Source organism: Pseudophryne corroboree, chromosome 2 (assembly GCF_028390025.1).
Source record: "Pseudophryne corroboree isolate aPseCor3 chromosome 2, aPseCor3.hap2, whole genome shotgun sequence".
Taxonomy (NCBI): domain Eukaryota; kingdom Metazoa; phylum Chordata; class Amphibia; order Anura; family Myobatrachidae; genus Pseudophryne; species Pseudophryne corroboree.
In genome coordinates this window covers 532,718,076-532,743,702 of record NC_086445.1, presented here as the reverse complement: position 1 = coordinate 532,743,702, position 25,627 = coordinate 532,718,076, and the positions used below count along the sequence as shown (strand labels likewise).

Sequence of the window (25,627 nt, the reverse complement as noted above, 5' to 3'; positions counted from 1 at the left end):
ACCACCTATTTACTTCTAAGAGACATAATGAGGCATGACCCCTTCGGGACCCCTCTTGCTGAGATAACATTGTTATCGTAATGCAGCAAAATGTCATGTCAGCGTAACAGTTTCAGAAACAAATGTGACACATTATTCATCTTCCTAATGTGACGTTGTCACCTGTCACTGGAGAATCTGTGGCTCTTTCTGAGAAAGCTCCTGTACAAGCAGCACAACATGCGCTCAAGTCAAAACGATTGAGTTACCATTTAACTCCCACAAAGATTACAATATGAGATGCACTATGTATAAGTGCATGTTACTGTAATGGAAATCAAAGATAAATGTTCAGAAAAAGATAAACAGGTGTCACAATCATCGTATACCAGCATTAATGCACTGTGTTATTTACTATTCTTGTCTGACATAATGCATGGAAGTTCAACCATTTATGTTAAAATATTAACACTAATCCAGTATATTGTAAGTAGAGGTAAAATAGCTCTGCCACAGTGCAACAACCAGGAACTTCTGGTCCTTCCAAAAGTTTTTTGACTGCACCTGCACCGAACAATTCATCATAAAACACTCACTGGGCAGATGTATTAAGCCTGGAGAAGTGATAAAGCAGTGATAAGTGCAAGATGATAATGCACCAGCCAATCATCTCCAATGTGTAAATTGACAGGAGCTGATTGGCTGCTGCATTATCACCTTGCACTTATCACTGCTTTATCCCTTCTCCAGGCTTAATACATTTGCCCCATTACATGGAATAGAAAAGCTGATCCATTATGTCTTATCTAGTTTGCTATGCCACCTAGGTGACCCTCCAAACTAGTGGTTCCCAACTCCAGTCATCATGTGCCCCCAAACAGGTCATACCTTCTGGATTTCTTCAATAAACACAGGTGAGTTTGTCTATTATTCTGGGTCAGTAATTATCCCACCTGTTTCCAGACAGAAATACTGAAAACATGACCTGTTTGGGGTATTTGAGGATTGGAGTTGAGAAAAACTGCTCTAAACTTAAGTGAATATTTCAAATGACCTCTGACCCCCACGTAGGGGTGCTGTGACAGAGATGAATAAGACTGCCAGTCTGCAGTATGTAGTGGTTACAGAACAGGGGACAAAGGTAACACAGTATGTCCATATAGTTATATTCATTTAAGAAGAAGAAAAAGAAAGGATAGGGAGAGAAGAGTGGTGTGAAGGAGACAAATAACACTGGCAACCAGAGAAACGGAAAAACGAACAGGGATGGAAGTGAGTGTGGAATGCAGAAACACTGAGTTTAGGAGGAGGCTCCGAGAGGTAGAGAGAGAGAGGGTGGGGGGGGCTGAGCTGGGATAGAGAGGGAGAGACTGGGGAAGGAAGGAGGAGGGACACAGAGGAGAGTATGCTGTGCAGAGCGGAGAGATGGGGGAGAAGATAGACTGAGCCTGGTACACTGAGAGAGGGAGGGATTCAGAGGAAGGGAGAGGGGGCAGACATACACTCAGGGGCACATCTGCCAGTGCTGGAGTGGACATACAGGGCCGCGCTTTATCCATCAAACAAAATCCGGACACTTGCCTCGGGAACCTATACCAAAAACCTAAGCATGACACCCGGGGACTGAGACTTGGCATCGGGCAGCAAGACCCTGGCACCTCGGGCATTTGGGAAACTGGCACAGAGAAGCGGACGCAGATTGCACGGGAATCCTACTCCCAGACTGTATTTACCAAGCACATCACTGGGCAAAGGGCCCCTGGGATCGCGGTGTCTCGCAGACTTTCACCGGGAGGAGATCTACAGTACACCGTGCGTGCGGCACATACATACTGCGCTGTCACCAGCGCTCACTACTACACAGCCTCACTTCTACTGAGCACACAGTGCCACCCTCACACGTCTTCTAGCCACACATGTGAGGTCACTAGCCACACAGGCAGGGTCACTAGTCACACACTACTTGTCACACTTCACACAGCACTCGCCATATACTAACACAGCGGCAGCGTTTAGTACCTCTGCGCTCACACTCTAATCAGCCCGATACATCGTGTATAGCGTGCGGCAGCGAGTATACCTTCTTATTAGACTGATGTACATGTCCGGGCACACAGCCAAGCATGCACTAATTACACAAACTAGGTGCATTCAATGATTCAAATCAAATCAAAATACTAATTATCACTTACATTAAATACAAAGGGACACACGAGGCATTTGTATCACCTGTACACCACTGCCCTGATACGAGTACATACTGGCATACATGGAACGCAGATGAGATACAGTTCAAACAGTCAAATTGCTCTGCATGGACCAATGCCAGATGAGTTTATAAAGGTACAGATATAGGAGTATAAATTACATTCAATAGTTAGATCGTATAGGACAGAACAGATAGATAGATAGATAGATAGATAGATAGATAGATAGATAGATAGATAGATAGAGTACGTAATGTGAGTGGCTTATGTGTAGGCAGACTCAGTACAGCCACAGTTAAACATAGTAGATCACTTATATGCGCTGTAATACACAGCACCGTTATATAACCCAGCTAAGGGCCGGCTATAGATGCTCACACGCCCCGCAGACACAGCGCTCCTTCCCGGGGAGAGCAGCAACTGGCAGCCGGAGGATTCCGCAGGAATAAACTTACTCGGGAAGATGTGAGAGAGCAACAGAGGGAGATCTATCCCGGATCATGGGACATCACAGGCGGCAGGACACAGCCTCCCACCCCATATAGTACTGCTAACAGCGACCAGGTAAGCGATGGGGGACTTGGGTGTCAGTATAATACGTGTACCGGGGAATATTCATACTGTCATATGCTAAACATGGGCGATGCTGTGCGGAGCAGTGTCTGTGCTCGCTGCTGCTGCTGCTGCTGTCATGATATCTGCAGTATATCTCTATCACGGCTGCTGAGTTCTCTGTGTGGGATGGAAACTCCTCACCCTTGCTGGACACGTCCTACTGTATCAGCTGAGTGCTGTTTGGTCACTGCTGATGGCTGCACACATGGAGACACTTCTCCTTTTGCTGTGGATCATGCTGCTTGCACAGCTAGGATGTGTATATGGCTGCTGTGCTCAGTGAGGTCTGGGGTGATATATCCTATGTCAGTGGTCAGCAAGGCACAGTCATGGCTGCTATCACTTGGACAGTGATTTAGGCTGTGCATTTTTCTGAACATTATTATTGTTTATCTTGGATTAAAGAAATAATCATTCTGGTAGAGTTAGCCATTTGGTACATTTACATTGACTATTCTTACATGTACTGGTTAGGCTATTATTACCCAAAAATCTATTTAGTACTGTTACTTTTGGTATAGTAGTCAATTGCATCCAGTTGTAGAAAACCTATTATACTTTCTTTCTCCAGCTAGTCGTGTCCTCTTTCACACCATCTATATGCCATGTGCAGAGAATGCAGATTCTCTCTGCTTGAGTACCTAACATATAGCAGTTTATTTTCACTGTACATCCCACCTAAATGTTTCTCTATCTTGCAACTATCTATCTATCTATCTATCTATCTATCTATCTATCTATCTATCTATCTATCTATCTATCTATCATCTTCCTGCCTAATTATCTATCTGTCTGTCTATCTATCTATCTATCTATCTATCTATCTATCTATCTATCTATCTATCTATCTATCTATCTATCTATCTATACATCCATCCATCCATCCTTTAAAAGAAAGAAAAATCTGAATGCTCATATGGATGGTATTAAAATGACTTTCTTTTCTGTTTTTATTTCATTTTATATTTTGCTTATGAGAATTATCTATATTATGGCATGGTGGTTCTGGGAATAGCATCAATGCCGTCTCCCTTATACATGGTTTTGATTCCTGTAGCTTTGTATGACAAAATGTTTGGGACATTTTTCTACTTTGTCTCTCCTAATGTGCAGTAGGTCCTCCTGGCACAGTTAATTAATGGATGCTTTTATCTGCCCAGGGTCTTCCAACCACATAAGTAAAATTCTGTGTAGGGAGAGACATTTATTTCAACTCATGTTCTACTAAAGAAACTTTCAGATAATTGCTGCAGACAAAGGAAACTTCTTTCTTTTTTCTTTTACACTGAAGACAAAATAATTAGGAAAGGTCACACTGGGGTAATTGTTTCACATTGCATGCTTTTCATGGTGAAGTTTAAGGTAATGACAAAAGAGCCACAGTATTTTAGTAATAGTTATGACTTAAATATGCAGAAAAATGCACATAATTCAGCATGTTATTCCCTAAGAAGCACTGCACGTTTCATTAGTTAGGAGGAAGATGGTGGTTTCTAAAATCATCTATTACATTGTATGATCCATCCAACCAAGGGGAGACAACAGAACACTGGGCCTAATTCCCATGTGCATGGTATTGCACATCCGCAAGGAAGTAGCTTGTGCAATAACGTACAAGTAAATTGAAATACTGTAGGAGGCATCTATACGACATAGACGCTTCCTGCCAGTATCTGCGATCCAACTGATGCATCTGAAGAGGCAACATCGTATCACCATGGTACCCCCATTCTGTAGAACAGTCCTAGTTGCTGCCTCTGCTCCACCCCCCCAAAAACACCACAGCATGTCAGTCATGCTATGGCTGGGGAGGGGGAGCTGCAGATGATCACGCAGAACTCATCCTGCTTGCAAAGACCAACAAACATTGGATTAGTGCTTAAACCCTTACTTTGTGGAATCAGGCCCATTGTCAGTCGGTTATTTTTGTCCATGATTTCAGTATGATTGTTCCACAGATATATTTTTTTTCTTGTGGACCCCCATTTATTGACAAACCTTATTACTTTCAGCTTATTTAGTTTAGTGTTGCAGTGATACTAACGAATATGATGTTGGTTTTTAACATGACTTACCTCTTCGGCAAGGGACAGCGACATCCCCCTCCTCAACATCATCCTCCCTAGTCGGGCTGCTGTGTTATGCACATGCATGATGGCCAGTCTGTGTACAGTATGTGCGTTATACTTGCACTCGGCAGGGTTCCGACAGTGCCTGGAAGGCTTCACTGAAACAGGAAAAGCTGCTGCTTGGTCCCTCTTGCTGGTAATGGGGACCCAGAAGCAACCTTTCCAGCAATGGGGACCGTATAGCTCTCGCCAAATATAGATGGCACAAGCGGTACAGGGGCATCGGAGGTAAATTACGTTTATCACTGTTTACAATACCGAAAGGAGGACGTAAACCCTTTTGTGAGCGCTAAATGGGTTATGCCTCATTGTTAAATGGAGCCCTAAGAATGATAAATACGTTTTGACCTTCATTAAATCTCAATGCCGTGCTAACCATGGGAGTAATGCGTCCTCATCTCTATTAAATGGGTGAGCATGAAGACAGAGACTAGAAGCTGGAATTTCTGTGGCATCATGGAAATCTTGGCTTCTGATGGGAACTTCTGCTCCCTCTTCAGCGTCACAGGCCCATTTTTGGGTTTGGCAAGAAGCACCTAAGGGCCAAGTAAAACAACTCTATGGGAAAAGGTCCTTGGAAGGAAGAGAGTAGCTATGTAATACACAGCTGCTAATATAAGAGGTTATACCATAATTTGTGATGTAATTGGTTCTCATCAGTGAGCTCTGATATCACCACTTTAATGACCATTAGGAAAATGTGTATTAAAATGAATAACGTGCCCTTGCTGAAAATGATTACAGATATTAAAGTCACCCATGACATTTCTATATGCACTTGACCTGCAGCCTTGTACCATTATAAAACTCCTTGGATCCCTCTACTTTCCTTATAGTTTACAGTAATACTACATTTTGTTGTATGTGTAGCATTCTCATATTTTAAGATGAAGTGCCATCGATTTTTATAATACAAACCGCAACAAAATGAGCTTGATAGTATAGACATAATACCCACATAATGGTCACAAAGGCATGTAGATGCGTTGATGGGTTCAGTGAAAGAAATGTGTGTTGCCAGCACCAGTTGCACAATGGATGGACCATTATAGATAAGATCTAAACAACAAATCTCCGGAATGTTATGATGGGAAATATTTATTTGGAATCCTTTATGCCTAGCCTGAAAATGAATGACATTAAACATAAATAGTCCCCTGTGAATAAGTAATTTGGTCATAGTTTACGCTTACAGGTCTCTTGTATTAATGTTTATTTGCCTCTGTACTCATGGCAAAGCTATCATTTCAGAATCTACTTATATTATATTTTTATCTGTACATCTTTTACATCACTAATGGAGAAAATCAGCACTTGTTGCAGTTACTGTCCTTCCACGGAATTCAGACACAAACTTCATGCCTGTTGAATTCAGTAACGATTATGCTTTCCATAAATATTATGAGCACATTAAACACTTGCTTCATTACTTTCATCTTAATTTCCATACTACATCTATAAACTTCTTTGTCCTATCTGTCCATTTGCAATTGGTGCATTTATTAACATAAACCTGTGTTCACTTTCACAAACTCCCCCAACATGCTGACTCTATGACACTCAGTAATGCCGAGACTGCTTTGGGAGCTGCCAGAGCGCAGGTCAAGCTGATGAATGTCCATGGAAAACGACTGCGACAGCATGGCACTGGATTTTGTTTGTAGGTGGTATTCACGTGACCAGTGGTATGACATTGGAAGTCAGTATAATAGTCCTGTTCTACTAAATGTAAGCATACTGTAGTCATTAGAACATAAAGATAACTGAAGACTATTTAAAAGGGGGTAAAACAGACTCAAATAAATGTGCATAAAGAGCGATTGGAAAGTCTTGCCATAGGCAGGATGTATCACACATTGCATTTTGAGTGTGATGAGGGCCTGATCAACCAATAGGCTGATCAGGTTGCAGCCTGGAGCGCAGAGTCCTGGGGAAGGGGGTAGTGGGTGCGAATGTCATGATGTCACGCGCATGGACCCTGCCACCTCCCACAACGCTGCCCGGTCATTGCCGCCCACCCCGGTCATTCAATCCGTCTCTCTCCTCAGACTCTCCTGGTCCTGGTGGTGCTGCTGTTTATCGCAATCTGCAACGCTAATACTAGTGGCTTACCAAGTTCCTCCTCGGCCTCGCAGCATGTGCGATGTGACTAACGTGATGACATCACGCCGCACGCCTGCCCCCGTCCTGGCTGTTCTGTGCTGCGCCAGAGACGTGCAGGATGCAAGGAGTAGTGCTGGCTTGCTCTTCCTAGTAGTTCTTAGCCAAGGAGGAGATAAGATTCATCACTAGTTCACATCAGTGTGACTGTGACCTAGTCATCATACCTAAATTCTGTTATACATAACTGTTAAATCTACATATGAGCGAAAAAAAAGGGTGCCAAAAAATTGGGGGAGGGGGGGGGCACTTCAGTATTAGCCTATGGCGGCTGGAACCCTTAATCAGGCCCCGAGTGTGATGCATCCCGCCACTTATCATATGCATAGCGACGTTTAGTAACGCCATATGCATGTATTATTTGATTAAAACCACAAAGGATAAGAGCTGTCCTGTGTTGTATGTGGAGTCTTCCTTTATGACCAGGAAGTCCTTCTGCACATGCATGGCCATCGTCCAGCACACACGCTAGCTGTGTGGGGACCCTGGGAGAGATCCTATTGGGAACAGGGAACTATGTAAAAAGACGCTAATAGGCTTCTGTTAGGTTTGCCTGTCAGGAACAAGCTCCAGAAAGTTGTTTCACTTTCCGGAGCTTGAGGCACATGGGAAATGCAGTCATTTTTCGGAGGTCTGACCGCACTTTTGAGGATAGTGCATCCAACCCAAGGAGTCTTGGCCTAAACAGTCCCCAAGCTGCTCCTTTTTATACAAACCACTCTTTATTATGATTACTATAAGTATAAATCTCTCTGTGAGGTAATTGGATTTTCAATGATTTTAGTTCTTAGCACGGTTGTTTGAACATATAGGCAATAGATCATTTTACTACTAGAGTCCATCGAGGCAAATGTACCATCACCTATCTACCTACTATTGGAGCTTGTATAGGAAAAGTCTCTTAAAAAGCCTTTATCTACTCTGGCATCTCAGGAAAATAAAAGTTATCTCCTTCTCTTTGATCATTCCAATGACATTGTCATCCACCAAGCCAGTGGAAAGGTCTGTATTGTTGAAAAAGTTTAACATATGATGTTCTTGTGTAGTAATTCTACTGTGTGAAAAATGAGTATCCTGTAGTCTTTATGTACATTATACAATGACACAGGTCACTGTCAGCATGGTTTGGGGTGGTAAATTACAGGTGCCCAATTGCACTACAATTTCTGGCACTGCGCAACAAGTACTTCCCCTGGCTCATTTTACACAGCATGCACAGTTGATGTACATGCACAGTAATATTATACACAATATAAATATGCTGGTAAAAAGAGAAGTTTGCATCCCTGTAACAAATATCCAGAACCTGACCCTGACTGAGTAAGGTGGTAAAATTTGGATTGGTGATCTTACCAATGTCTTAAAAAATCCCGATTTTCACAAATGCATAGCACAGCATCTTGAAACCTCTGCAGAATTTTGCAGGCCACCAACTGGCAGATATGGACAATCCCCCTGTATTCAGTCTTTGTAAAGTAAATGAAGGTTACTGTGACATGAAGTCAGAAACTCTACTTATTACTATAAAGCTGTAAAAGAAAGTATTGTTAAAGAGGATGGACCACCCCCGGACAAAACAATTATCACTATACTCTACAGCGATTTGGACACGAGACACTTCAGAAATGTAAATCGGGGGGGGGGGGGGGGGGGGGGTGCCAGACCGAACAGGGCAGCTTCTGATTGGATGTTAGCTGAATAATGCTTTATATGATCAGTTCATATTCATTCATGTATTGCCCAGAATACCCATAAGTGCCTCCCTGCATGATTACTGTAAAATGCTGCAATCAGCTCCTTTCTTCTCAAAGTGGTCCAACGCTTTTAATTGTGCATTTTATTGGTAGTAAAAACTGCTGTCGAATGAATTGCTAGTGTAACACTTCCCCAGACAATACATCCTTAGACTGCTGCTGCTGCTCCTAAGTTTATCACACCAAACCTTGGAATATTTTGTTTTCTTAAAAATGTTAATGCTTTCATGTATATATTCCATATATAAAGGTGTGACTTTTGTTTTATGCTGACAATTAAAACATTTTTATGTACAAATAAGTTTAATGTACTGGTTTGGGGTTATTACACTAGTAGGTATGATCCTTGAGTGCAGGAGTTAATCATTTGTTTTATGATGGGTATATCCACAATTTAGAGTTCAAGTCAAAAAGATGCGAGGGCTATGAACAAAAATCTGTGAGTCCAGTAGTACTGTACGTGTGGTACTTACTCGCAGACATGACTAATTAGTGCTTAATTTAATTGACCTCTAGGGGGAGGCCGAACTCAACTGCTAGTAGTAGGGTGATTTAGGTAGAAGACAGCTCATGACTCCAGATGAGCTGCTGTAGGTATACTCCTATCCTTAATACATATAGGAACATCAGTACCTGCCCCAGTAGATAGTACCTACCACATTTACACACACATATATACACTAGGGATCATTTTTTGTCAAAAGCCAGTAAACCTACCAGTATGATTTTTTATGAAACTTGTATGGCAAAGTTCTTGAGGGACCCATACACTAGACCAGGCATTCCCAACCACGGTCCTCAAGGCACACCAACAGTGCAGGTTTTAGTGATATCCAGGCTGCAGCACAGATGGTTAAATCAAAATAACTGAGCTACTAATTAAGTCAGCTGTGCTGAAGCCTGGATATCACTAAAACATGCACTGTTGGTGTGCCTTGAGGACCGTGGTTGGGAATGCCTGCACTAGACCAATAATGCCCGATTTCAGCCCAATTCGGGCATTCGGCCCGATATATTGGGTGAAATCGGGTATTTTCGGTGTGGCTTTTCCCCCGATCCGATCCGCGTTCCAGTGTGCATCGGATCCCCTAGATCCGACATATCACGAGTGCTGCACTCGTGATATGTCGGATCCCGCAGTAAATGGATGGGAAAGTAAAAGATACATCATATGCAAAAAAAACTGCATACAATATATCTAATACTAGCCTGCCAACGGGGAGGCTGCCCGGAGGTTGGAGGAAATCTTACATGACATGACGGACCGTCATGTCGTATAAGTGTATGGGGCCATTAAGTATATGGCAAAACATTTTATTATCACAATCACCTGCTACAGATCTACACACTCCACTCCAGAATGGGAGCAACATCTGCTGCCTACTACACCCATCCAGCCTGATGCTCATTATATGACCACAAATAGTGAGTATTAGCAAACTACGCATGCAAAAACAAATTTATACATTTATGGATACATGCAGCTGATTGTGGGTCAGATGCATGCTGGATCTTTCTTTGCCTGATATGGGCATTTCTGAGCAGCAATGCAAGAGGTCCATCTGGTGGTAATGTTTGGGCATGTAGCTATATTTCCTTGCCATTCTGAGTCCCAATGTCATGTACTTTCAAGTATACAGGTAATAGGTGTGTTTTAGCCTTACTACCATCTTATATTTCTTTAGCATAGCTGAACTATCTAGAACCAGATCTTTAGGTGCATACACACTGAGCAAAGTTTTTGCCCAGTGTGTATGCTGAGCGATGATGTGAAAATCGCTGGCTGGAAATCGCACAGTGCATACACACTGAGCGATTTTCACCCAGCCCAGCGATTATTTTTATGTTTGGTTACTTACCTTTGATTTCTGTCTTAATCCCTGCTGCATACAGAACTTGCCTCCTGTCCTGGGATGTCCGGGAGGTTCTTAGACTCCTGAGAGAGTATGCCAGAAAAAGAGCCACCCAGAGGCTTCACGAGGCAGTTTACAGTGAACAAGATTGTCTAGGTCACACAAGAATATGTCTTTTCCAAACTTTCTGAAAATGAGTAATGTTTACAGTTTGGGCCTTTTGCATGAAGATTCATGCTCAGAATAGTCTAAATGGATGTGGAGGATCTAAGGATGTCATTAGATCTTAGTAAATTGGATGTATAAGGATGTCATTAGATCTTAGTAAATTGGATGTATAAGGATGTCATTAGATCTTAGTAAATTGGTAGGCTGAATAATGGTTCAGCCAACAATATGGTCAAGCACACAATGGTCAAATCAGGATTACATGCAATTTCTTTTTGCGGAAGGATCTTGCATATATTCACACTGCGCATGCTCCAGAGCCGAGTGTATGCATCTACCTGTGATTCAGAGTTGTAAGCAACTGAGTTGCATTTTCCACTTGCGGCATAACTCATGTGTTAAACCCCTTTTATTGTGCACTTTGACTTAATGCACAAGGTCAACCCCGCTAATTGAATTAGACGGTCTAGTAATTAGCCTAATTGGATTCCTCTCAAAATATCTGAAAAAGGCACATTTGCATTGTTTGCAGAGTCCGATGTATCACAAGATGCGTTCAGCTCTGCAAGGTTAATTTAGTACATGCCCCAGGTTTACATCAGAGGAAAACAGTAGCATAAATGCCAGATTTATGTCAGAATATGCAGTTGACAGGTCTCTGACTAATCCGCATGCGCGATGGCCATCTCTACATGTACATAGGGCTTCCAACTGGCAGGGACTCGGCAAAGCATGGAAGACTTCACTGATGCTGGAAAGGCTTTGTTACTTCCAGATTGCCAGCATTGGGACCCTACCACTGACACCATCTATACAGGGATCAAGATGCACTCAGAGCTAATCGGAAGTATTAGCCAATCATCATCATCATCAGTACATTTTTTTTAATAAGTAGTTAAGCATTCGCAAGTATTCCGCCCCCAGATAGACACATATGCATCTTTGTTCCTGTCTGCATGGAACGCATTTGCATGAACATGTACTTACAATACTTGCTCAACACTTGCACAACCTCATCATTACCTGTTCTATCTAAGTGTAAGGAGGCATAAGTGTAAAAGGCGTCTGAATCTACAAAGCCATTGATTTATAAGGATTTTTGTGTGCATGTTCAGTACAAAAAAAAGCACAAACTGCACCAATAAAATGAGCTTATTCCCAGCTCTACAAGAATGTGAATTCAGCTCTTAAAAGCAGATATGTCTAATTGGAAAGGCTGTGGTTATAGTGAGCTATTTGTGCTTCGGGTCTGATAGACCTGCTGTCTGTTAAATATTCACTTGAAACCTAGGAGCTGTCTGACAACATTGACACATTATGTCTGAGACTGCAATTCTGCACACATGGCAAATAGATACAGATACATTTACTGATGCAAAGTAAATCTGATGTACGTTTCTGGATATGCATGAATAATTTTGTTATTGCATATTAAAGAAGGACAGTGGCAGAGGCGATCCATACAAAAAATACTGGAACTACAACACTGGTCAGTCTATTTATTATGTAATGAAAATCACTACCTCTAGTGAAAACTAGAGATGAGCGGGTTCGGTTTCTCTGAATCCGAACCCGCCCGAACTTCAGCTTTTTTTACACGGATCCGAGCGACTCGGATCTTCCCGCCTTGCTCGGTTAACCCGAGCGCGCCCGAACGTTATCATGACGCTGTCGGATTCTCGCGAGGCTCGGATTCTATCGCGAGACTCGGATTCTATATAAGGAGCCGCGCGTCGCCGCCATTTTACACGTGCATTGAGATTGATAGTGAGAGGACGTGGCTGGCGTCCTCTCCGTTTAGAGAAGAAATAGATAGGAGAGTGAGAGTGAGACAGTGACACTTCATTTACTGGAGCTTAGGAGGAGTACTCAGACAGAGAGTGCAGAATTTTGCTGATAGTATTAGTTAGTTATACTAGTGACAGAGTGAGACAGTGACACTTCATTTACTGGAGCTTAGGAGGAGTACTCAGACAGAGAGTGCAGAATTTTGCTGATAGTATTAGTTAGTTATACTAGTGACAGAGTGAGACAGTGACACTTCATTTACTGGAGCTTAGGAGGAGTACTCAGACAGAGAGTGCAGAATTTTGCTGATAGTATTAGTTAGTTATACTAGTGACAGAGTGAGACAGTGACACTTCATTTACTGGAGCTTAGGAGGAGTACTCAGACAGAGAGTGCAGAATTTTGCTGATAGTATTAGTTAGTTATACTAGTGACTGACCAGTGACCACCAGTGCAGTTTTATATTATTTAATATAATCCGTTCTCTGCCTGAAAAAACGATACACAGTGACTCAGTCACATACCATATCTGTGCTCAGCCCAGTGTGCTGCTGCATCATCTATGTATAATATCTGACTGTGCTCACACAGCTTAATTGTGGGGGAGACTGGGGAGCAGTTAGGTTATAGCAGGAGCCAGGAGTACATATTAAAATTAAACAGTGCACACTTTTTTTCTGCAGGAGTGCCACTGCCAGTGTGACTGACCAGTGACCTGACCACCAGTATATAGTATACTATATTGTATTGTGAATGTCTGCCTGTAAAAGTTAAACACACGTCGTGTGACTTGTGTGGTGTTTTTTTATTCTATAAAATAAAAAACTCATTCTGCTGACAGACAGTGTCCAGCAGGTCCGTCATTATATAATATATACCTGTCCGGCTGCAGTAGTGATATATATATATTTTTTATATCATTATTTATCATCCAGTCGCAGCAGACACAGTACGGTAGTTCACGGCTGTAGCTACCTCTGTGTCGGCACTCGGCAGTCCATCCATAATTGTATACCACCTACCCGTGGTTTTTTTCTTTCTTTCTTCTTTATACATACTACATCTCATTATCATCCAGTCTATATTAGCAGCAGACACAGTACAGTACGGTAGTCCACGGCTGTAGCTACCTCTGTGTCGGCACTCGGCAGTCCGTCCATAATTGTATACCACCTACCCGTGTTTTTTTTTTTCTTTCTTCTTTATACATACTACATCTCATTATCAACCAGTCTATATTAGCAGCAGACACAGTACGGTAGTCCACGGCTGTAGCTACCTCTGTGTCGGCACTCGGCAGTCCATCCATAATTGTATACCACCTACCCGTGGTTTTTTTGTTCTTTCTTCTTTATACATACTACATCTCATTATCATCCAGTCTATATTAGCAGCAGACACAGTACAGTACGGTAGTCCACGGCTGTAGCTACCTCTGTGTCGGCACTCGGCAGTCCATCCATAATTGTATACCACCTACCCGTGGTTTTTTTTTCTTTCTTCTTTATACATACATACTACATCTCTTTATCAACCAGTCTATATTAGCAGCAGACACAGTACGGTAGTCCACGGCTGTAGCTACCTCTGTGTCGGCACTCGGCAGTCCATCCATAATTGTATACCACCTACCCGTGGTTTTTTTTTCTTTCTTCTTTATACATACATACTACATCTCTTTATCAACCAGTCTATATTAGCAGCAGACACAGTACGGTAGTCCACGGCTGTAGCTACCTCTGTGTCGGCACTCGGCAGTCCATCCATAATTGTATACCACCTACCCGTGGTTTTTTTTTCTTTCTTCTTTATACATACATACTACATCTCATTATCATCCAGTCTATATTAGCAGCAGACACAGTACAGTACGGTAGTCCACGGCTGTAGCTACCTCTGTGTCGGCACTCGGCAGTCCATCCATAATTGTATACCACCTACCCGTGGTTTTTTTTTCTTTCTTCTTTATACATACATACTACATCTCATTATCATCCAGTCTATATTAGCAGCAGACACAGTACAGTACGGTAGTCCACGGCTGTAGCTACCTCTGTGTCGGCACTCGGCAGTCCGTCCATAATTGTATACCACCTACCCGTGGTTTTTTTTTCTTTCTTCTTTATACATACATACTACATCTCTTTATCAACCAGTCTATATTAGCAGCAGACACAGTACGGTAGTTCACGGCTGTAGCTACCTCTGTGTCGGCACTCGGCAGTCCATCCATAAATGTATACCACCTACCCGTGGTTTTTTTTTTCTTTCTTCTTTATACATACTACATCTCATTATCATCCAGTCTATATTAGCAGCAGACACAGTACAGTACGGTAGTCCACGGCTGTAGCTACCTCTGTGTCGGCACTCGGCAGTCCATCCATAATTGTATACCACCTACCCGTGGTTTTTTTTTCTTTCTTCTTTATACATACATACTACATCTCATTATCAACCAGTCTATATTAGCAGCAGACACAGTACGGTAGTCCACGGCTGTAGCTACCTCTGTGTCGGCACTCGGCAGTCCGTCCATAATTGTATACCACCTACCCGTGGTTTTTTTTTCTTTCTTCTTTATACATACATACTACATCTCATTATCATCCAGTCTATATTAGCAGCAGACACAGTACAGTACAATAGTCCACGGCTGTAGCTACCTCTGTGTCGGCACTCGGCAGTCCATCCATAATTGTATACTAGTATCCATCCATCTCCATTGTTTACCTGAGGTGCCTTTTAGTTGTGCCTATTAAAATATGGAGAACAAAAATGTTGAGGTTCCAAAATTAGGGAAAGATCAAGATCCACTTCCACCTCGTGCTGAAGCTGCTGCCACTAGTCATGGCCGAGACGATGAAATGCCAGCAACGTCGTCTGCCAAGGCCGATGCCCAATGTCATAGTACAGAGCATGTCAAATCCAAAACACCAAATATCAGTAAAAAAAGGACTCCAAAACCTAAAATAAAATTGTCGGAGGAGAAGCGTAAACTTGCCAATATGCCATTTACCACACGGAGTGGCAAGGAACGGCTGAGGCCCTGGCCTATGTTCATGGCTAGTGGTTCAGCTTCACATGAGGATGGAGGCACTCAGCCTCTCGCTAGAAAAATGAAAAGACTCAAGCTGGCAAAAGCAGTAGCACCGCAAAGAACTGTGCGTTCTTCGAAATCCCAAATCCACAAGGAGAGTCCAATTGTGTCGGTTGCGATGCCTGACCTTCCCAACACTGGACGTGAAGAGCATGCGCCTTCCACCATTTGCACGCCCCCTGCAAGTGCTGGAAGGAGCACCCGCAGTCCAGTTCCTGATAGTCAGATTGAAGATGTCAGTGTTGAAGTACACCAGGATGAGGAGGATATGGGTGTTGCTGGCGCTGGGGAGGAAATTGACCAGGAGGATTCTGATGGTGAGGTGGTTTGTTTAAGTCAGGCACCCGGGGAGACACCTGTTGTCCGTGGGAGGAATATGGCCGTTGACATGCCTGGTGAAAATACCAAAAAAATCAGCTCTTCGGTGTGGAACTATTTCAACAGAAATGCGGACAACAGGTGTCAAGCCGTGTGTTCCCTTTGTCAAGCTGTAATAAGTAGGGGTAAGGACGTTAACCACCTCGGAACATCCTCCCTTATACGTCACCTGCAGCGCATTCATAATAAGTCAGTGACAAGTTCAAAAACTTTGGGTGACAGCGGAAGCAGTCCACTGACCAGTAAATCCCTTCCTCTTGTAACTAAGCTCACGCAAACCACCCCACCAACTCCCTCAGTGTCAATTTCCTCCTTCCCCAGGAATGCCAATAGTCCTGCAGGCCATGTCACTGGCAATTCTGACGAGTCCTCTCCTGCCTGGGATTCCTCCGATGCATCCTTGCGTGTAACGCCTACTGCTGCTGGCGCTGCTGTTGTTGCTGCTGGGAGTCGATGGTCATCCCAGAGGGGAAGTCGTAAGACCACTTTTACTACTTCCACCAAGCAATTGACTGTCCAACAGTCCTTTGCGAGGAAGATGAAATATCACAGCAGTCATCCTACAGCAAAGCGGATAACTGAGGCCTTGGCATCCTGGGTGGTGAGAAACGTGGTTCCGGTATCCATCATTACTGCAGAGCCAACTAGAGACTTGTTGGAGGTACTGTGTCCCCGGTACCAAATACCATCTAGGTTCCATTTCTCTAGGCAAGCGATACCGAAAATGTACACAGACCTCAGAAAAAGAGTCACCAGTGTCCTAAAAAATGCAGCTGTACCCAATGTCCACTTAACCACGGACATGTGGACAAGTGGAGCAGGGCAGGGTCAGGACTATATGACTGTGACAGCCCACTGGGTAGATGTATGGACTCCCGCCGCAAGAACAGCAGCGGCGGCACCAGTAACAGCATCTCGCAAACGCCAACTCTTTCCTAGGCAGGCTACGCTTTGTATCACCGGTTTCCAGAATACGCACACAGCTGAAAACCTCTTACGGCAACTGAGGAAGATCATCGCGGAATGGCTTACCCCAATTGGACTCTCCTGTGGATTTGTGGCATCGGACAACGCCAGCAATATTGTGTGTGCATTAAATATGGGCAAATTCCAGCACGTCCCATGTTTTGCACATACCTTGAATTTGGTGGTGCAGAATTTTTTTAAAAACGACAGGGGCGTGCAAGAGATGCTGTCGGTGGCCAGAAGAATTGCAGGACACTTTCGGCGTACAGGCACCACGTACAGAAGACTGGAGCACCACCAAAAACTACTGAACCTGCCCTGCCATCATCTGAAGCAAGAAGTGGTAACGAGGTGGAATTCAACCCTCTATATGCTTCAGAGGTTGGAGGAGCAGCAAAAGGCCATTCAAGCCTATACAATTGAGCACGATATAGGAGGTGGAATGCACCTGTCTCAAGCGCAGTGGAGAATGATTTCAACGTTGTGCAAGGTTCTGATGCCCTTTGAACTTGCCACACGTGAAGTCAGTTCAGACACTGCCAGCCTGAGTCAGGTCATTCCCCTCATCAGGCTTTTGCAGAAGAAGCTGGAGACATTGAAGGAGGAGCTAACACGGAGCGATTCCGCTAGGCATGTGGGACTTGTGGATGGAGCCCTTAATTCGCTTAACAAGGATTCACGGGTGGTCAATCTGTTGAAATCAGAGCACTACATTTTGGCCACCATGCTCGATCCTAGATTTAAAGCCTACCTTGGATCTCTCTTTCCGGCAGACACAAGTCTGCTGGGGTTGAAAGACCTGCTGGTGAGAAAATTGTCAAGTCAAGCGGAACGCGACCTATCAACATCTCCTCCTTCACATTCTCCCGCAACTGGGGGTGCGAGGAAAAGGCTCAGAATTCCGAGCCCACCCGCTGGCGGTGATGCAGGGCAGTCTGGAGCGACTGCTGATGCTGACATCTGGTCCGGACTGAAGGACCTGACAACGATTACGGACATGTCGTCTACTGTCACTGCATATGATTCTCTCAACATTGAAAGAATGGTGGAGGATTATATGAGTGACCGCATCCAAGTAGGCACGTCACACAGTCCGTACTTATACTGGCAGGAAAAAGAGGCAATTTGGAGGCCCTTGCACAAACTGGCTTTATTCTACCTAAGTTGCCCTCCCACAAGTGTGTACTCCGAAAGAGTGTTTAGTGCCGCCGCTCACCTTGTCAGCAATCGGCGTACGAGGTTACATCCAGAAAATGTGGAGAAGATGATGTTCATTAAAATGAATTATAATCAATTCCTCCGCGGAGACATTGACCAGCAGCAATTGCCTCCACAAAGTACACAGGGAGCTGAGATGGTGGATTCCAGTGGGGACGAATTGATAATCTGTGAGGAGGGGGATGTACACGGTGATATATCGGAGGATGATGATGAGGTGGACATCTTGCCTCTGTAGAGCCAGTTTGTGCAAGGAGAGATTAATTGCTTCTTTTTTGGGGGGGGTCCAAACCAACCCGTCATATCAGTCACAGTCGTGTGGCAGACCCTGTCACTGAAATGATGGGTTGGTTAAAGTGTGCATGTCCTGTTTATACAACATAAGGGTAAGTGGGAGGGCCCAAGGACAATTCCATCTTGCACCTCTTTTTTCTTTTATTTTTCTTTGCGTCATGTGCTGTTTGGGGAGGGTTTTTTGGAAGGGCCATCCTGCGTGACACTGCAGTGCCACTCCTAGATGGGCCCGGTGTTTGTGTCGGCCACTAGGGTCGCTTATCTTACTCACACAGTCAGCTACCTCATTGCGCCTCTTTTTTTCTTTGCGTCATGTGCTGTTTGGGGAGGGTTTTTTGGAAGGGCCATCCTGCGTGACACTGCAGTGCCACTCCTAGATGGGCCCGGTGTTTGTGTCGGCCACTAGGGTCGCTTATCTTACTCACACAGTCAGCTACCTCATTGCGCCTCTTTTTTTCTTTGCGTCATGTGCTGTTTGGGGAGGGTTTTTTGGAAGGGACATCCTGCGTGACACTGCAGTGCCACTCCTAGATGGGCCCGGTGTTTGTGTCGGCCACTAGGGTCGCTTATCTTACTCACACAGTCAGCTACCTCATTGCGCCTCTTTTTTTCTTTGCGTCATGTGCTGTTTGGGGAGGGTTTTTTGGAAGGGACATCCTGCGTGACACTGCAGTGCTACTCCTAGATGGGCCCGGTGTTTGTGTCGGCCACTAGGGTCGCTTATCTTACTCACACAGCGACCTCGGTGCAAATTTTAGGAATAAAAATAATATTGTGAGGTGTGAGGTATTCAGAATAGACTGAAAATGAGTGTAAATTATGGTTTTTGAGGTTAATAATTCTTTGGGATCAAAATGACCCCCAAATTCTATGATTTAAGCTGTTTTTTAGGGTTTTTTGAAAAAAACACCCGAATCTAAAACACACCCGAATCCGACAAAAAAAATTCGGTGAGGTTTTGCCAAAACGCGGTCGAACCCAAAACACGGCCGCGGAACCGAACCCAAAACCAAAACACAAAACCCGAAAAATTTCCGGCGCTCATCTCTAGTGAAAACAAGGGTTTTTGCAGAGATAGCTAATGCCTCTTTCAGACTGCCTGAGGCGGGTCGCACACAAGAGCTCACAGCGTGCTACCCGCCTCAGGCTCTCCGCCGCCGATAACTGCAACCTGGCATATTGCCGGGTTGGTGACGTCAGCGTGATGCGGCAGGGGCGGCCCTTGAAGATCACATGATCTCCAAGCGCCGCCCGTACACAGAGAGTGAACGGGAACCAGGTCGCATCGACCCGGCTCCCGTTCATACCGCACAGTGAGCCGGGTTGAAGATGTGTTCAACCCTGCTCACGACCAGGGTTAAAATACTGGGTCATTCAACCCTTGCACCTTTCAGACCGCACATGAACACGGGTTATGCGCGTTCATGTGCCCATATAAATAATTGCTTTATTTGGAATTTGTAAAAATATACAGTATATGTTTTAAATAAGTGAAACTAAAGGTTCCAAGGCAGAGCTTCCAATTCCCCTGCACATTTATGTGCAAGTACACCATGACTGGCTGATGAAGCGCTAAGATTTCTAACTCTACTTGAACTCCTAAATTTATCTTGAAGAGTTAGCCCTTCCAAACAGAGTCACCAGGCAGCTGAATATCACCCAATATATGCTAAGTAAACTGTAGTGATACCCAAATTTCTATTGATGTATCAGCCTTCAAGTTCCGGAGGTGCGGAAATATGGGTGAGTATGCAGGTTTTTTTTAAAACAGCAATCATTTACAAAGCAAAATAACCTGGTTTTGTCTTGTAAATTATTGTTGCTTTAAAAAAAATGGGCAGACTTGCACAAAATCCCTACAGCTTTAGAACTCGGAGGCTAATACATTTAGCCGTTGGTGACATAAAATCAGTATTTATCATTATGGAATAATAAATAGAGCCCGTAGTGCTAAATTGCCTGTATTTACACACAAGTCAAAACCACTTCCACTTCTATTCTGAAGGATAGCCTGTTGGCATTGGCCATCTATGTTGGTACATGGTGCTCGGACATCCAGTTCAGCTTCATTAGAAAGAGGGGAAAATGGCAAACAGCAACCCTCCCCCCTAATTGTTTTAATAATATTAATACAGAGAAAACAAATACTTATGTTAATTGTTAATAAGAAAGCCTTTTTTCTCTGAGCATCTTTTCATTCTTCTCAGTTTGAAATGTATGGCAGCCAGAAGACACACAAGAAGGCAAGTGTGGGGGCTATAGAGACAAAAGGGGTGCTGGAGAGGCGCTGTGGGCTTGGGCTGGAGAGACACTGTGGGTTTGGGCTGAAGAGACACTGTGGAGATGGAAGAACCATTATGAGCTGGAGAGACAGAAAGGGTCTGGGCAAGGGCGTAGCTACCATACTGTAGGTGCAGGGAGTGCAGCTTCTATGGGGCCCCGAGCTGGGAGGGGCCCACCTTCCCTATCAAAGTTACATGTGTTATATACATTTTTCACCATTGGGAGATACATAGGGGCCCTTACAAACTTATGCCCTGGAGCCTACATTATATCTAGTTATGCCCCTGGACCTGGTCATTGTAATGTGATATAAAATGAAATGGAGGGCATTATAAATAATGTTACATAATATGAATCGGGGCACTGTCATGTGGTACAATATGAAGTATGAACTGGGGACACTATGTCATAATGTGAATTGGAGTTACTGTGTTGCATAACATGTACTGGCAGCCCTGCAATGTGAATATAATGTAATCTAGGTAAGTACGATGGTCCATAAAATAAACTAGGGCACTGCTATGGGGCATAACATGAACTAGGGTACTACTATGGTTCAGAAATGATCTAGGGCACTATTATGGGGCATAGAATTAACTGCTGCGGATAGGTGTGTCTCTAGAAGCATTGGGAAGGGGGCCCCTTCAAAATGTTGCTATGGGGCCCACAAAGTTCTGGCTATGCCCCTGGGTTTGGGTATGAAGAGACAGAAAGGAGGTGAGAGACCTGGAGGGAATGAGGTTGGAGAGACACTCGGGGGGGGAGGGGGGGGGACTGAATAGTGAATAGAACTGGGGAGATGTGGCTGGAGATTATCCTCAATTGTCAGTATTAGAAAATACAGACTGATGTCACCATCTTCCTAGGAAGTAACAGTTTCTTCATAGGTCCCCCATTGCAGAGAAACCATAGATTGGTAAGCCAAACTCTTAAGCAACTGGCCTGTATCTGCTAGGGAACTAGGCACGGGGGCCCCTAAAAAAAGTGGGTGTACCGGGCCCGATGATTTCTGGTGCAGGGCCAGCCTTTGAAATACTGGCCATATAATTTAGGAACCAGAACCCACTGCAGAGAGAGTAGCTTATATACAAAAGAGTAGGCGTTTCTATATGCTCACCTAGGAATGAGTTAAGTGGTTTAAAACCTGTGTGTGTTCTCAGTAGCACTCTCCACCACTAAAAGATGAAGGAGGGATACCCTGGGAAAACCCTTAGCTGCGATCAAATCACAAATTATTCCGCACATTGGTCATTTATGATAGTATAGTCACAAAAGCAGAGCCAGAGTGACCTTGCTGTGATCATTTTACTTACATTGGCCAAGCTGACTTGAAGTGCCATTATTGCCCACAAAGGGGAATGTGCCTGGTTAGATGCACATGTCGAGCATAACAGTGACTCTAGGCAATTCAGTTCATTTGTACATTGGTATCACACTCCCAGGGGCTGACACAAAATATGCCTATGTAAGTTAAATGGACTAAATAGGTGACTCCACAAGTACCTTATACTCTGTATAAGAAAATAAGAAAAGTAATTTTGCTTACTGTAGTGTAAAGAAAGGAATTGAATGGGCTGAAGCTAATTGCAGATTATAGGACAGTGTTCCTTTGTGGTGGCCTGTGTACAAGAAGTGGACATGGTCAAATTAAATAAAGGTCTGGTCATGTCACATACCCTGTGGTGTGCCCTGCAAAACCCACCCACCCCTTCAATGCCATGTATATTGTAAATAAACTTGTAAATAATACTTGTAAAGGTGTGTACACACGGTGAGATTCAGGCTATGCCCAATTCTTACTATGCGATAGGGACTGTGGTCGGTATCACAAGCCTAGATGACTGTACTTGTGATACTGGCTATGTGCAATTAAGTCTCAATTGTGACTATACTTTTATTCTAGATAGTCAAAATTGTCTTGCCTGCACAGTCTATCTAGGCTTGTGATACCGACCTCGCGGGACCGCGCATCAGGATCGCATGGTGACTTTCACCTTGCGATCTGCACTAACTTTCCTTGCGATTTTGACTATATAGCCAATCATAAAACATGTGGACAAACAGAATCACAACCTTGTCAGTCACCACATAACTGAACCTAAGGATGACATATAAGAACAATTTACTTAATTAAGTAATATATGCAGAACTTCTCAATGCAAAACGTTAGGCCTAGGGGTGCTGTGAAAAAAAATGCTGATACTCTAAGGTTCAGTGATTCATAAAAGTTTACGGACCACTGAGAAGCAATACACAACCTACATTTAGGGGGAGATATGTACTAAGCAGTGAAAAGAGTGGAGAAGTGAGCCAGTGGAGAAGTTGCCCATGCCTAGTACATCTCATCCTTAATCTATCTTTTATTTTTTGTTTTTATTAAATTAGCTAAAGTATATATAAAGCCACGGTTTACTTTCAGACAATAATTAAATAGTAAATGTATTAATTATATTTTTGATATGGACCAAACAGTTAAACATTTCAATGAACACATATTTTTCTGTAGTCTTGGTAACCTATACTTACAGTTGAGCCTTCACTTTAGTTATATTGTAAAAAAAAAAATCAATTACAGTTGACTTGTTTGAAGTGATCTTCCATCAATAAATCTATGAAGCTGTGAATACTGCGTGACATTAAACTGTGCTATTTCAACAGACTGTGCTGACCTCAGAATTTGTGGGGGCCAAGATAAATAAAATACACAGGCCCCCCCTTATTCTTTCTCTACTCCCATCTTTCATTTTCTTTTGCTATAACTCTGCCTCTGGATTCTCTTTTGCTATGAAATGCAGTAATTGTCACTGAAATAAGAATTGGTAGTATAGTTTTATCAAAAGATTTGAAGATTTACCTTCCCCTGTTGGAGATGGTGGTGAGGTATAAAGCTTAATGATGAGGAGGACAATGGCGGTACTTCCTCCACTTGTCCTGGAGACAATATCTCTCATACCCTTGTCTCTCACCGTCTCTTAGATAGCAATCCCTTCTGCTGAGGCTTCCTATTCCCTATAGAGGAGCAGTGCAGACAAGAGGAGGTGCAGGAGGGGGCAAAGACACACAGTGTGTAAATGGCCATGTGCTGCCTCTGGAACACTAAGGACAGCCCAGATAACAAAGATACTGGGCCGAGACCCAGTGCTCAAGACTGTGGGCTCCATCTCCTATATAATTGCCCAGATCTGTCATTCTGTGACTGTGTAGCTAATGCTGGGTGGAGTCTCAGTCTCTACCTCTCTACCATCTTCCCCGCCGGACGCGTCCTCCTCCTTGCTGGTCCCGGATCATGTGCTGGGTTTAGGAGGGTGGGCGGCTGAGCCCGGACACAGGATGCCATGCTGCGGAGGATGAGGCTGCCTCCCACCGTCGCTGCTGCTGCCACCACAGATGCCCGGATCCCCACTCCAGTCTCTCTGTGGGACGCCGAGGGCACGCCCTGCATGTGTCAGTGCCCGGCGAGCTCCTGCCCGTCACCTCCTGTGGCACATCCACCAACCCCCGCTCCGTCTCCCAGGAGTGCACTGCCCACAGGTCAGTTACCGGCATTCCACCTCCCGGCACAGTGACCCCAGTCTTCCGCCGACGTCCAGTCCAGCAGGGGAAAATCTCGCCCCTGTGCCGCCACTGTGATGTGAGGCTGGTAGGCGGCTCTTCGTCTGCCGCTCCGCAGCTCTCACTCCCACTCCTCCCCGCCTGTCTGAGCGCCGGTGCCTCTCCCCTGCCAACTATAGTGACACATGGCATGTGTGTGCGGGAGATGCTGCTGCTGCTGAGAGATTAGCAGTGTGCCTGCAAGCTGTCACTGCATACCCTCCAACTACCTTTTTTGGCAGGTACAGTACCCGCAGCGCCTCCGCACCCCACCCCCATCCGCCACAGCCCCACCTGCTCCTTCACCACCCACGGCGCCCTCGTCCCTCCCCCACCCGCATCACCTCTGGACCCCTCCCCCATCTGCTGCACCCCCGCACCTGCCCCTCCACCACCCGCAAAACCCCCACCCCTCCCCCACAGGCCGCAGTTCCAAACCCCCTACACCACCCTCGGCACACACGCACCTGCCCCTTCCCCACCCGCAGAGCCTCCGGAACCACTCCCCATCTGCCTCACACCCGCACCTGCCCCTCCCGCGCCATTCCCAGCCCTCCCCCACCTGCAGCGCCTCCGGACCCCCTCCTCCATCCGCCTCACCCCCACACCTGCCCCTCCCCCACCCGTGGCACCCCCACCTCTCCCCCACACGTCGTGCGTCGGAACCCCCTACACCACCCGCAGCTCCCCCGCACCTACCCATCCCCCAGCCACAGCGCCCACGGCCCCCCTTCCCCATCTGCGGCACCCCCACTGCCCCTCCTCCTGCATGGTGCATCCAGACCCCCTCCCTCATCTGCTTCTCCCGCGCAACCGCCACTCCCCCATCCACAGCACCTACTAGGTGAATCTTCGTGCGCTCATCACTCCGACACAAGGGGCTATGGCCCCTTACCCATCACACACCCTTTGTCCGTGCAATATTTAACCACTCACAAAATTCTGATTGGAGGTAATACTCCATATAATAAAACTATTGCACGCCCAAGGGCGTGCAAGGGTTAAGGGAGTGTAGCCCCTTGCGACGGTGTGAAGAGCGCACGATGATCACCTAGTTATTCTGTAAAAGCCCTACCCCATTCTCTGCACACCCCTACCACCACACACCTGGCTCATGGAGCTTCTATTGTCTGTGTGATCTGTC

At 44.8% G+C, this 25,627-nt stretch overlaps 1 protein-coding gene across 1 annotated transcript in view; it reads left to right on the top strand.

Moving 5' to 3' along the window:
* The first annotated feature begins 2,546 nt into the window (after positions 1 to 2,546).
* Positions 2,547 to 25,627, top strand: part of ADGRB2 (adhesion G protein-coupled receptor B2) — a 694,168-nt gene continuing 671,087 nt past the window's right edge. The window contains exon 1 of the mRNA XM_063954232.1: positions 2,547 to 2,750. The gene's annotated coding sequence lies outside the window, so the exon portion shown is untranslated. The remainder of the gene's footprint in view (positions 2,751 to 25,627) is intronic.